The sequence below is a fragment of the Amblyomma mixtum genome, chromosome 3 (genome assembly GCF_055824585.1).
Source record: "Amblyomma mixtum isolate Tamu chromosome 3, ASM5582458v1, whole genome shotgun sequence".
NCBI lineage: Eukaryota > Metazoa > Arthropoda > Arachnida > Ixodida > Ixodidae > Amblyomma > Amblyomma mixtum.
Window position 1 is genome coordinate 433,053,121 of NC_143014.1, and position 9,952 is coordinate 433,063,072.

The window sequence follows — 9,952 nt, forward strand, 5'->3', positions numbered from 1 at the left end:
TTTGGAAAAACCGTATGATGGACAGACATGCCGAGCCACCAAGATCGTCCAAATCTCTGTTTCGTGAACAGTGTGCTTTGGTGTGGAAGAACCTCCAAGCTGGCTGCCGTGCCTAGACGCATGTGTGTGCCTCCCTGAATTTTGATATTTTGATGGGGATGCAGTGTTGAGTTAGGGCTATGGCGGGCTCGTATTAAGCAGCCCGGTAACTTGAGACGCGAAGCAGTTTGATTGAAGTTTTCCCCCTTTTTACGGAAGTTCTTCCGAAAAAATTGGACTTTGTACCGGATTGGTTTCCTCTCCTGATGCGCTGTATATCCTTACCGGCCTTTTAGTTATAATATGTTACTATTATGTTTCTGCCACGTAGCGCCTACCTAGGTGATCTGTAAATAGTTGTTTTTGTGTGTATATACACACACACATATGTATATATATGCTTTGTATACAAAACCATGTTAATAAATACCATGAAAGAAAAAAACAAAGAGTTCCGGCATGGTCTAGTGGTTAGGATACCTGGCCCTCACCCAGGAGGCCCGGGTTCGATTCCCGGTGTCGGAAAGGTATTTTTTTTTTCTTTTTTGCGCCTCTCTTTCTTTTTTGAGTTCCAATGTAACATGATTTCCTTTCGGCACAAGCATACTGCGGTCACCACTGCGGTCAGCGTGGCACAAAGTAACCAGGGGTGTCGATCACTGGAACTTTGTTTTTTTTCGTGACCTATGTAGCTGTAAAGCAGCGACGGTCGTTTTCATAGCGTAGCGCAAACTTAAAAGGGTGGAAATAAATATTGATAGCTATGTACTGTCGACCACTTAACGCGACCTCTTACCAAGCTCTTTCCGGCGAATAAAATGTTTTACAATCAAAAACCATACATCCCATGCAACTGCTGGGTTGTTTGCCCTGGGTGTGTGTTTGCCTTGACCGAAAGTTTACTTCGGCGAATTTTGCGCTCGATATAGTGTGCATGTTATGAACAATATTTATTTTTAATACTGTGAAGCGTCTAATATTTTTGTTAGAAGCGTTCAAAAACCTGACTCACCACTGAGACAACGGAATCGCCGGCTCGCCAGTTTCAGGCGTTTTGGAGTGAGTGAGCGTCCCTTGTAAGCCCTTCTTCTGGCGCGTTTCTGCTGGCATCATGCCGACTAAGTGCATGTCGTCGGAAAGGAATACGAGGAATGCAGAAAGCACCATGTATACCTCCCGGCCACTGCCCTCCACACCCGATCTCCAAAGCTGGTGTCAACCGTCTGGAGCTCAGGCTTTAAGCACAACTTTTTGCTGGGCTAGTTGGTTCATTGTGACATGAGTTCTTTCGCTTTTATGGCTCTTTACACCATGTGACGTTGACTGCATCTGATTATCTTTGCCATTGCCTTCCTATATATTGTACGAGTTTCGCTCAATAAAAATTCAGTTGCCAGTTCAGCGCTCTTTCCTGTCCCTTCTTCGTTTCGCCTTCGGGCTTCTTTCGCGCTGTTTTCACTCATGTCTCAGGTTTTAACATGAATTTCCTTATCTTCTTCAAAAACGATAATGGTGGTGACTGACGCTTCTGCCTCATGCTAACCCCTTTTGTGGGTTGGGCTTTGTCAATAGACCTCTCACGGTATACATCATACATCAGCGCACGTACGTGTTTCTGGCCAGATCGGCAGAGCATGCCACGAACCGAGAGGGTTATAATTGGGAGAAGAAAGGCTTCGAGGCGTCTCTAATCGGGAGAATAAAGAGGACGGGGGACCGCTCGTCACAAGCCAGCTTAGGCTGTTCAGAAGCTGAAGTGGACGGCTTTGCTCATCGAGCAACGCCCTTTTGACGTCACGTTGTTTACACCAGGCAGAAGCCTAACGAGAGGTCTGCTTCGTCTGAAAAGGAATCAACATGTGCGCGTTCATTGCAGGTACAGCTCTGCCCAATGCGCAATAATGCGATCGTACACAGATTGTATCTGCTGCCTTGAAGATTCGCAGGCCGGGCTGAGAATCCTGGAAAGCCGCACGAGCGTTACTGAAAACGTCGAATTTCGTACTGCCTCACACCGTTCACACTTGAGGTCTGTTACAGGAAGCTTAGCATTACCATCCGAGGCGCGTCTCCAAGACCTCAGAGACCTGAACGAATTTTAATTGAACGGTAATATTTTAAAAGGAAGACAACGCGTAATTTTGATCATATGTTCTGCATTATTACTCAGTCGATACAGATACCCTGCGTACCGGCAATCTGCGTGGTAGGCGTATACTGTCGTCTGGGGTCCGGCAAGCACGTCGTTCTGTCCAGCTGTGTGGTTTGAAAAGATTAGAAAAACTTTTCCTCTTGCAGTACACGGGCTTTAAGTGATTCTAGGTAAATACAGTAATGAACGCAGCACATAAGTTTTTGTTCATTTGAACCGGCATGTATTTTACAACGCGCAGTGGCTTGCCCGACCGAGGCGCGCAAAGATGAACCAGCCCACCATCGGCACCGCATTGATGCCATGGTCCCCGAAGAAAAAAAATATTTATTTTGCAACAAATTGTGCTTCTGGCATATTCTTTCGCTGAACAGAGCGCTTAATTCTTTAGAGCTCCCTTTTTAGACATCCAGCTTTATTTATTGATTTACGTCGACAGCACCTGTTTCAAATTCCTATGCACAGGCAGGAGTACCTTTCGATGGGGGAGAAAAATGAGAAAGAAAAGGAGAAGGCAGGCCTTTTTTTTTTATCAAGACAGTAACCATATTTCACGCACAGAATAGCGCATCTCTGCTGTTGGCACGCGCGTGTCCTCTCAAAAAATACGACTTGATAATACAACAATTTTTTTCTACTTGGCTTCCATTTGAATATGCTTCCTTCCTTCGAGATGTCCGAACTTTGCACAAGCTGTAATCGAATACTGCCAAGAAAACAACGCTCACTAGCATTGCGGCGCGATCATCTTCGCTGAGGTTGAGTGAGGAGTTTTTACTAGAGCAAATAAAACACGTTTAAAACTTTTTCTGGGGCGTTTAATCCGATTTAAGATGTGTGTTTTCATATATAACCAGTATTTATTGCGCAAAGTACTGCACGCGCTACTGGTTCCAGCGCTTTGCACGAACCGCAACGAGCAGACGCTCCGAACCTGTCCGGACTCCAGTCTCAAACATGCGTCACTTCCGGCGGGCGGCAATGGTACACTGTAGCAATGGCGCCCGTTTTTCCAATTTTGGTATTGAAAACAGATTTTTGCGTGTCGCATATTAACTGCTTGAAACTGAACGTAATGTTTTGTGGGTAGCATGATACGGGGGTGTACTATGAAAAAAAAAAAACAGCCTTTCTACGGTTTGCAAAATTTCGGCCAAGTAGGCTTTTAACTGCTACAATTGAGTTGTAGTATTTTATTGTAGTAGTTTGGTGATCTCGTTTACTTTTGATAGTCTACAGGGTTTCTGAACGTGATCAGCTTTATTTCGCTTATAGTGACGACTTGACTGCTGCTCACACGTGGCTCTTGTTGTCACATCTGCCGTAGCTCGTTTGAATGACCATTCTGCAAAAATAGGAAACTAGTTGCTTAGTCAGTACCCGTCCGTGAGTCAACACATTGTCGCGAATAGTCGGGAGCACCCTTGACTGCGACGGGGGTTGTTGTGCAACCTGGATTAGTCGTGCAGAGGGCCACTTATGCCACCCTTCAAGCTCTAAACCTCTGTATGATAAAGATAACCCTTGTCATCATCTTTCAAGACCTTTTGTTCATTATGGAGGCTGTAAAAACTCGACAAGCATACCATGCAAACACTGCAGATAGTTGGGCGAGTTAGTAATATATGTTGAACTTAGGAAAGCGCTAATAAAAGACAGGGACAAGAAGAAGAAGCACCCGTCCAATTCCTCTTCTTTCATCTCCCCAAGATAGCACTCTAGACGGCGACTAATAATACTGCTATCAACTTTGTGTGCAGATCACGCGGTCTAGAGACTTTTGTCCCCGACTGTACCTGACATCCAATGTGTCGGCATCTTCGTTCGAGGGTTTGACAATTAAGTAACCTCTTCATGTGTTTTGGCTTGTCCGGAGGTCTAGTTTCATTTAACGCCACCTTTTTACTATATACCACTGTCAAAATTATCATCTTGATAATTTTGCACATCGATGTAATAAAAATGGCTGAGGCTTAGCTAAGGTTAAGCCTAGTCAGATGCGAAGCATATTGATGGCTAGGCTTGGTAATACCGCTGCTGTAGAGTCACGTGGTCAGCTGCAGCGCCTCTGATGTGGAGCCTCCACCGCCGCGGCCGACCGCGCGAGCCGGCAGCCCATCTCTCCTCTGCTGTGACGTCATGTTGTCACGTGGTGTCACGTGGTCACGCTAAAGGTCAATGGTAGCTCCACCGCCGCGCTCGACGGGCTGTAGTGTAGCTCTAGTAATATGTTTCGCATAAAAACGCACCCTGAAAAACGCTTCACTGGCCTTAAAGGCGGCAGCATGTTACGAACATACTGGCAACGCAGCCTTGTCGGTGTCTTTTCATGATATATGACGTGACACATCAACCGAGGGATAAGGAGCAACGGTGGCCATAGCTGGCACCCAAGGAGCGGCTCGGGAGGGAGCAGCCCGCGAGTAATCAGGTTGGGGGAGGGCAGGCGGTGAAGGTGTGAAGGGGGGGGGGGGTTGCGCCCCCCCCCCACCCTCCCCCCCTGCGGACCGCCACTGCACCAGAGACCCGGGCAGCCTCGTGTTTCAACACGATGGCTAGGCGGGCGAGTTGGTGATACATCTTCAAAAATAACAGCGCGAAAAACGGGGACGAAGGGAAGAAAAACACAGGACGAGCGCTGACTCTCAAATAAAGTTCAATCGCAGGAAACAGCCAAAAATATAAGGGAACGTATAACATCCCAACAACAAGACCACAAGGTACGTGCTACTACGATAGGCAATCGCACTGTTAAGCAGGAACAGGGACGGTTTGCTGACGCACAATCTAGGTTTTTTTCTCATTTGATAGTCTTCGACGATTTCCCTGGTCAGTTGGTCGGGGTGCCTACACAATATGTCACTATAGTGTAAGGAAGGAAAACAGGATTGCCACTCTCGGCAATCATCAACTAAATTCGTGGAGCGGGTAGAATCTAATGAGTTAAGATGTTCTCTGAGTCGTGTGTTAATACACCGTCCCGTTTGACCTTTGTAAATTTGACCACAGGACATAGGTATTTTATATAGTACGCCCTCAGAGCACGGCAAAAATTTCTTATGATGCTTAATGCCACAAGACGGTACAGATTTTTTAGGGTTGCTAGATTTATTTTCTACAATTTAACAATTTTTTTTAGCTTATTTACCCTTCTCTGCGCTGGCAGCGCTCAGCAATTGAGCAGGTTAGGGGGCCTCGATGTAGAGCTGCACTAAAGCATCCTCAACACGTTTCATTGGGTCAGCGGTGGTGGAGAGAGAGGGATTGTATTTGTAATTGCAGCACACCACCACTACGGCGCTGATGACTTTGTCTGGGCCACCAGCATCAGCCGGTTCTCGAGCATGTTGGAGGCAAGCCGAGCGTTCCACGTGAGGTGACAGGGACAGGAAGAGTTGGTGGACTGGAAGACTACGGCAGTCAGCTGGGCCAGGGGGTAGGATCTGAAGACGTAGTAATGAAGGCGGGACGGGGTTATAAGAGCGTGTTGGAGGGTATTTTTCTGAGCACTCGGGCCATTATACAGTCCTCCTGGCCTCGGTCGGTGGTCTCCATTTTCGATATACATTGGAGAGTCCAGGCAGGACTCCTCGATGTATAAGAGAGGCGGGGCCCGTGATGTGGACACTGCAGCCACTGCTGGAAGCCGTCGCTGGGCGAGAAGCGCTCCGACCCTCGCCAGATAAGGCAAGCGCCGCTTCATCAAATTGGTCGCTCTTGTTGCTCGTCACAAAACGCTCAATTTGCAGACAAAGCTTCAGCTCCCTATGCATACACGCCAGAAAACACATCCGTCTCGTGCTTTAGTATATACAGGATGTTTTACACAAGGCTTTACACAATTTTTAAAAACGGGCTTCTTGAGTTAGAAGAGCGCTTTTTTCGGCATAGCATTGTCACCGGTGTAGCGCATCAAAATACAGCTTAGACGTGTTAACTAGTAGGCTGGTTGACTAATATTGAATGGCTAACTTTTAACTATTAACGTCAGGCTTTGTAATTATTGAGAGGCGTGTATCCCACCGTAAGTAATATCTATATCAGTTTATGGAATTTCGAAAACGCGGTTACCCTCGGCGCTGTGGTCCAACACATTTTGGCTATTTCGACAGGTTAAATGCACTGTAGAGGTTGCTTTGCCTGCAAGCTTCTCGAAAGCTCATGCATTTGGACGCGATGTAGCCAGAATTTGTTGGGCCACGGCGCAGAAGGAAACCCCGTTTTCAAAAATTTTCAAAACTTTAAGGTGGGCTACATGCCTCTCAATAATTGAGGAGGCTATAACAGCAGCAGTTAACAAGTTGACTATCCAATATTAGTTAAACATCCTGATAGTTAGCACTTCTTAGCTGTAGTCTGATGCACTACACCGCTGATAATGCTATGCCGACAAAAGCGCTCATGTAACTACAAAAGCCTATTTTTAAAAATTGTATGAAGTCTTAGGTGTAACACCCTGAATAAGGATGCGCTTTTCCCAATCCAGCAGTTGCGAGTCGTATTGCGAGCTGCCGTTGCGGTGGTGATGTGCAACCACATGACAGTTTTTCCGCTTCACCTTGTAGAAGATCTTACATTAGCTGTTCAATCAGCATATGTAGTTTTCCAGCTAATGTGAGCCATGCGGCAAAACTGAAACATCATAGCTAGTAGTCGCTATACAGACCAAACTGGAGTATGTTGTGCTTCTTCCTTTTCTAAATAATTAGACAAAATGAATTGATCAACTTTTAAAGCCCTCAAACTAGGCGAAAAGTTTCAGCTAGTAAGTTTTTCAGGCATAGTTAAGTTTCTCCTCCGCCGCCGCGGTGGCTCAGCGGTTATAGCACTCGGCTGCTGACCCGAAAGACGCGGGTTCGATGCTGGCCGCGGCGGTCGTATTTCTTTGGAGGCGAAATTCTAGAGGCCCGTGTACTGTGCGATGTCAGTGCACGTTAAAGAACCCCAGGTTGTCGAAATTTCCGTAGTCCTTCACTACGGCTTCCCTCATAGCCTGAGTCGCTTTGGGACGTTAAACTCCATAAATCAACCAACCAACCAAGTTTCGCCTACGGATTGTCGTCGTCTTTGATCGTACGTGGTTTGCAGCTCGAAGGGTACTTCGCGCCTTCGTCCACTCGTCCTGCGACACGTTGCCGGTTGGGGCAGCAACTCCAAACATCTCCAGAAGCAAAACTAGTTCATTCAAGACGGGACCAAATACAAGAACTTAGAGAAAAAGGCGATGTAAAAAAAAGGCTTTATAAAAGAAGGGCTGTAGAAAAGCGGCCAGAGTGAGACTCGGCGCGCTCCCCCCCCCACCCCCACCCCCCCCGCTCTTTGTTTGCAGCGGGTTTTAATACCTTCGATAATTGGGTGGAGCTTTATTAAATCTGCTCTCGCCCAATTTCAACCAATGCTGCTGCGATGACACTCTACATACAAGTGGGCGGAGCCCAGTGCTCGCCAGAGCCCGACTCGGCGGACCGCGCACTTTTCCTGGAATATGCACTCTCACGAGGCGCCACTAAAGTCCCCCGCTTATTCGTTTCAGAAGTCGCCCACCCCACTGACCCCTACCCCTTGAGAGCTAATCTCTTTTCAATGGGAAACGGTCGTCAGCCCCTTGGTCCCCGTTTCCCGCGGCCTTGAACAGCGTCCGACGCGCGCGACGTGCTGTCATCATTGTCAACCCCTCCCGACTTCAGACGACACGGTAGGGGGGAAATTAGCTGCTGGCGCCGTAGGCTTCTAGCTTAACAGGCATTAAAAGGAGCCTTGAGCGGAGCATGCAGGAAGTGAATGGATTGCCTTAGTCTGAAAGTATCTCCCACGCGCTCATGGAAGCCCACGAAGCCTCCGAAGTGAAGTTGGAGGCTATAACTCACGATGAGACATTCATCCTTCAGCCTTCACAGCAGGTAAGCTGTCCTAAGTGCCCTCCGTATTTTTTTTAGAGACTTGATGCCGCTTATCTGTTGTAAAACCCCCCTTCGCCTTCACTGATTCTTTCAGAGAGTGCAGACGACGAAGGAGCGAGGCTGATGGTGTACCGTGTAGGTGTACTGTGGGAATGCCAGCGTGATAGCCGACACTCGACAGGAGGTCGCTCGCCGCGTCGCTTCTTTTTTGTTTGTGCATGCATCCGGCCTATCCGACACCACGAACTCTCGTTCCCGGGCGAGGCGCCCTGGTAGCCTCGCTCCCATGCGCAGTCCGTGAGAAGCCCGCCAACAAACGGGCTGGTGTGACGTCACACGTGTCTCGGCCCGTCCTCACCTTTCGACGGCATGCATCGAAACAGACGGAATGGCTGATACGTCCTACACCCATAGCACCTGCGCCTGCTCTCCCGTGACTGGTCGAAAATTACGGGGGTTGTACCAACTGGTGCAGGACGACGAACACAAGTTCAATATGATATGTTCGACAACCCAGAAGCGCAACAAATACAAAGAAAATAAACATTCGGGAGTGAATTTTTAGAACGCAGTGGGGCCGGTAAAAAACGGTATCCGACAAGTAGCAGGCCTCTTCAACTGGCTGCCCTATAGCTGGCTGCCCCAGTTCCGTGAAATGTGGAGGCGGTGCCGCGAGAGTGCGCCGCCAGTTCAAGTTGCGCTTAAAGGGACTATGCAATAAATTAATTGAGGATACGTAAAGCAGACGGGAGATAGGCATTCCATCACTCGCCCCCCCCCCCCCCCCCCCCAGCGCAAGAATTTTTGAGCTAGCATCAATAACAACGAAGTTGTTGTTGTAGCCTTTGAAAGAATGGCACATACCCACACTGGGGGTTCGGCCAAGAATCGGGAGGTAAAGGTTGCTGTTCACCTGTACATAGTAAGGCATGGGAGAGCAACACCGGGGGAGTCTACCACAAGGAGGGCAGGGGGCACACGTTCGGTTTGCGACTTCCGGTTGTCGCAACGAGCGACAAAGCACCCCAGCAGCAGCGTCGGCCAGGGGGTATACCATCGGAAGACGTAGAGGCGAAGGCGGGACGGGGTTAGGAGGGTGTGCGAGCTCTGAGCACTCGGGCCATTATGCAGTCCTCCTGGCCTCGGTCGGTGGTCTACATTTTCTATATACACAGGAGAGGCCAGGCAGGATTCCTCGATGTGTAAGAGAGGCGGGGCCCGTGATGCGGACACTGCAGCCACAGCCTGAAGCCGTCGCTGGGCGAGAAGCGCTCCGGCCCTCGACAACTAAGCGCCGCTTGAGCAAATTGGTCGCTCTTGTTACTCGTCACAAAACAAGTGTTCATGCTTAATTTGCAGACAAAGATTCAGCTCCCTATGCGTACACGCCAGAAAACACATTCGTCGCGTGCTTTAGTATATACAGGGTGTTTAACCTAAGACTTTATACAATTTTTAAAATAGGCTTCTTGAGTTAGAAGAGCGCTTTTTTCGGCATAGCACTGTTAGTGCTATCATCAGAATACAGCCAAGACGGGGTAACTAGCACTCTCGTTAACTAATATTGAATAGATCACTTTTTAACTGTTAATGTTAGGCTTTGTAATTATTGAGAGGCGTGTAGCCCTCCGTAAGTAATATCCATATCAGCTTTTATAATTTCGAAAACGCGGTTACCCTCGGCGCTGTGGTCCAACAAATTTTGGCTGTTTTGACGGGTTAAGTGCACTGGAGAGGTTGCTTTGACTGAAAGCTCCTCGAAAGCGCATGTATTTTAGAGCGATGTAACCAGAATTTGTTGGGCCACAGCGCAGAGGGTAACCCGGTTTCAAAAATTAAAAGAAACTGATATGGATATTAC

The 9,952-nt window shown here is 48.1% G+C and overlaps 1 non-coding gene across 1 annotated transcript; it reads left to right on the forward strand.

Moving 5' to 3' along the window:
- The first annotated feature begins 492 nt into the window (after positions 1–492).
- TRNAE-CUC (transfer RNA glutamic acid (anticodon CUC)) lies at positions 493–564 on the forward strand. The gene has a single exon. It is a non-coding gene; the product is annotated as a tRNA-Glu (tRNA).
- The last annotated feature ends 9,388 nt before the right edge of the window (positions 565–9,952 follow it).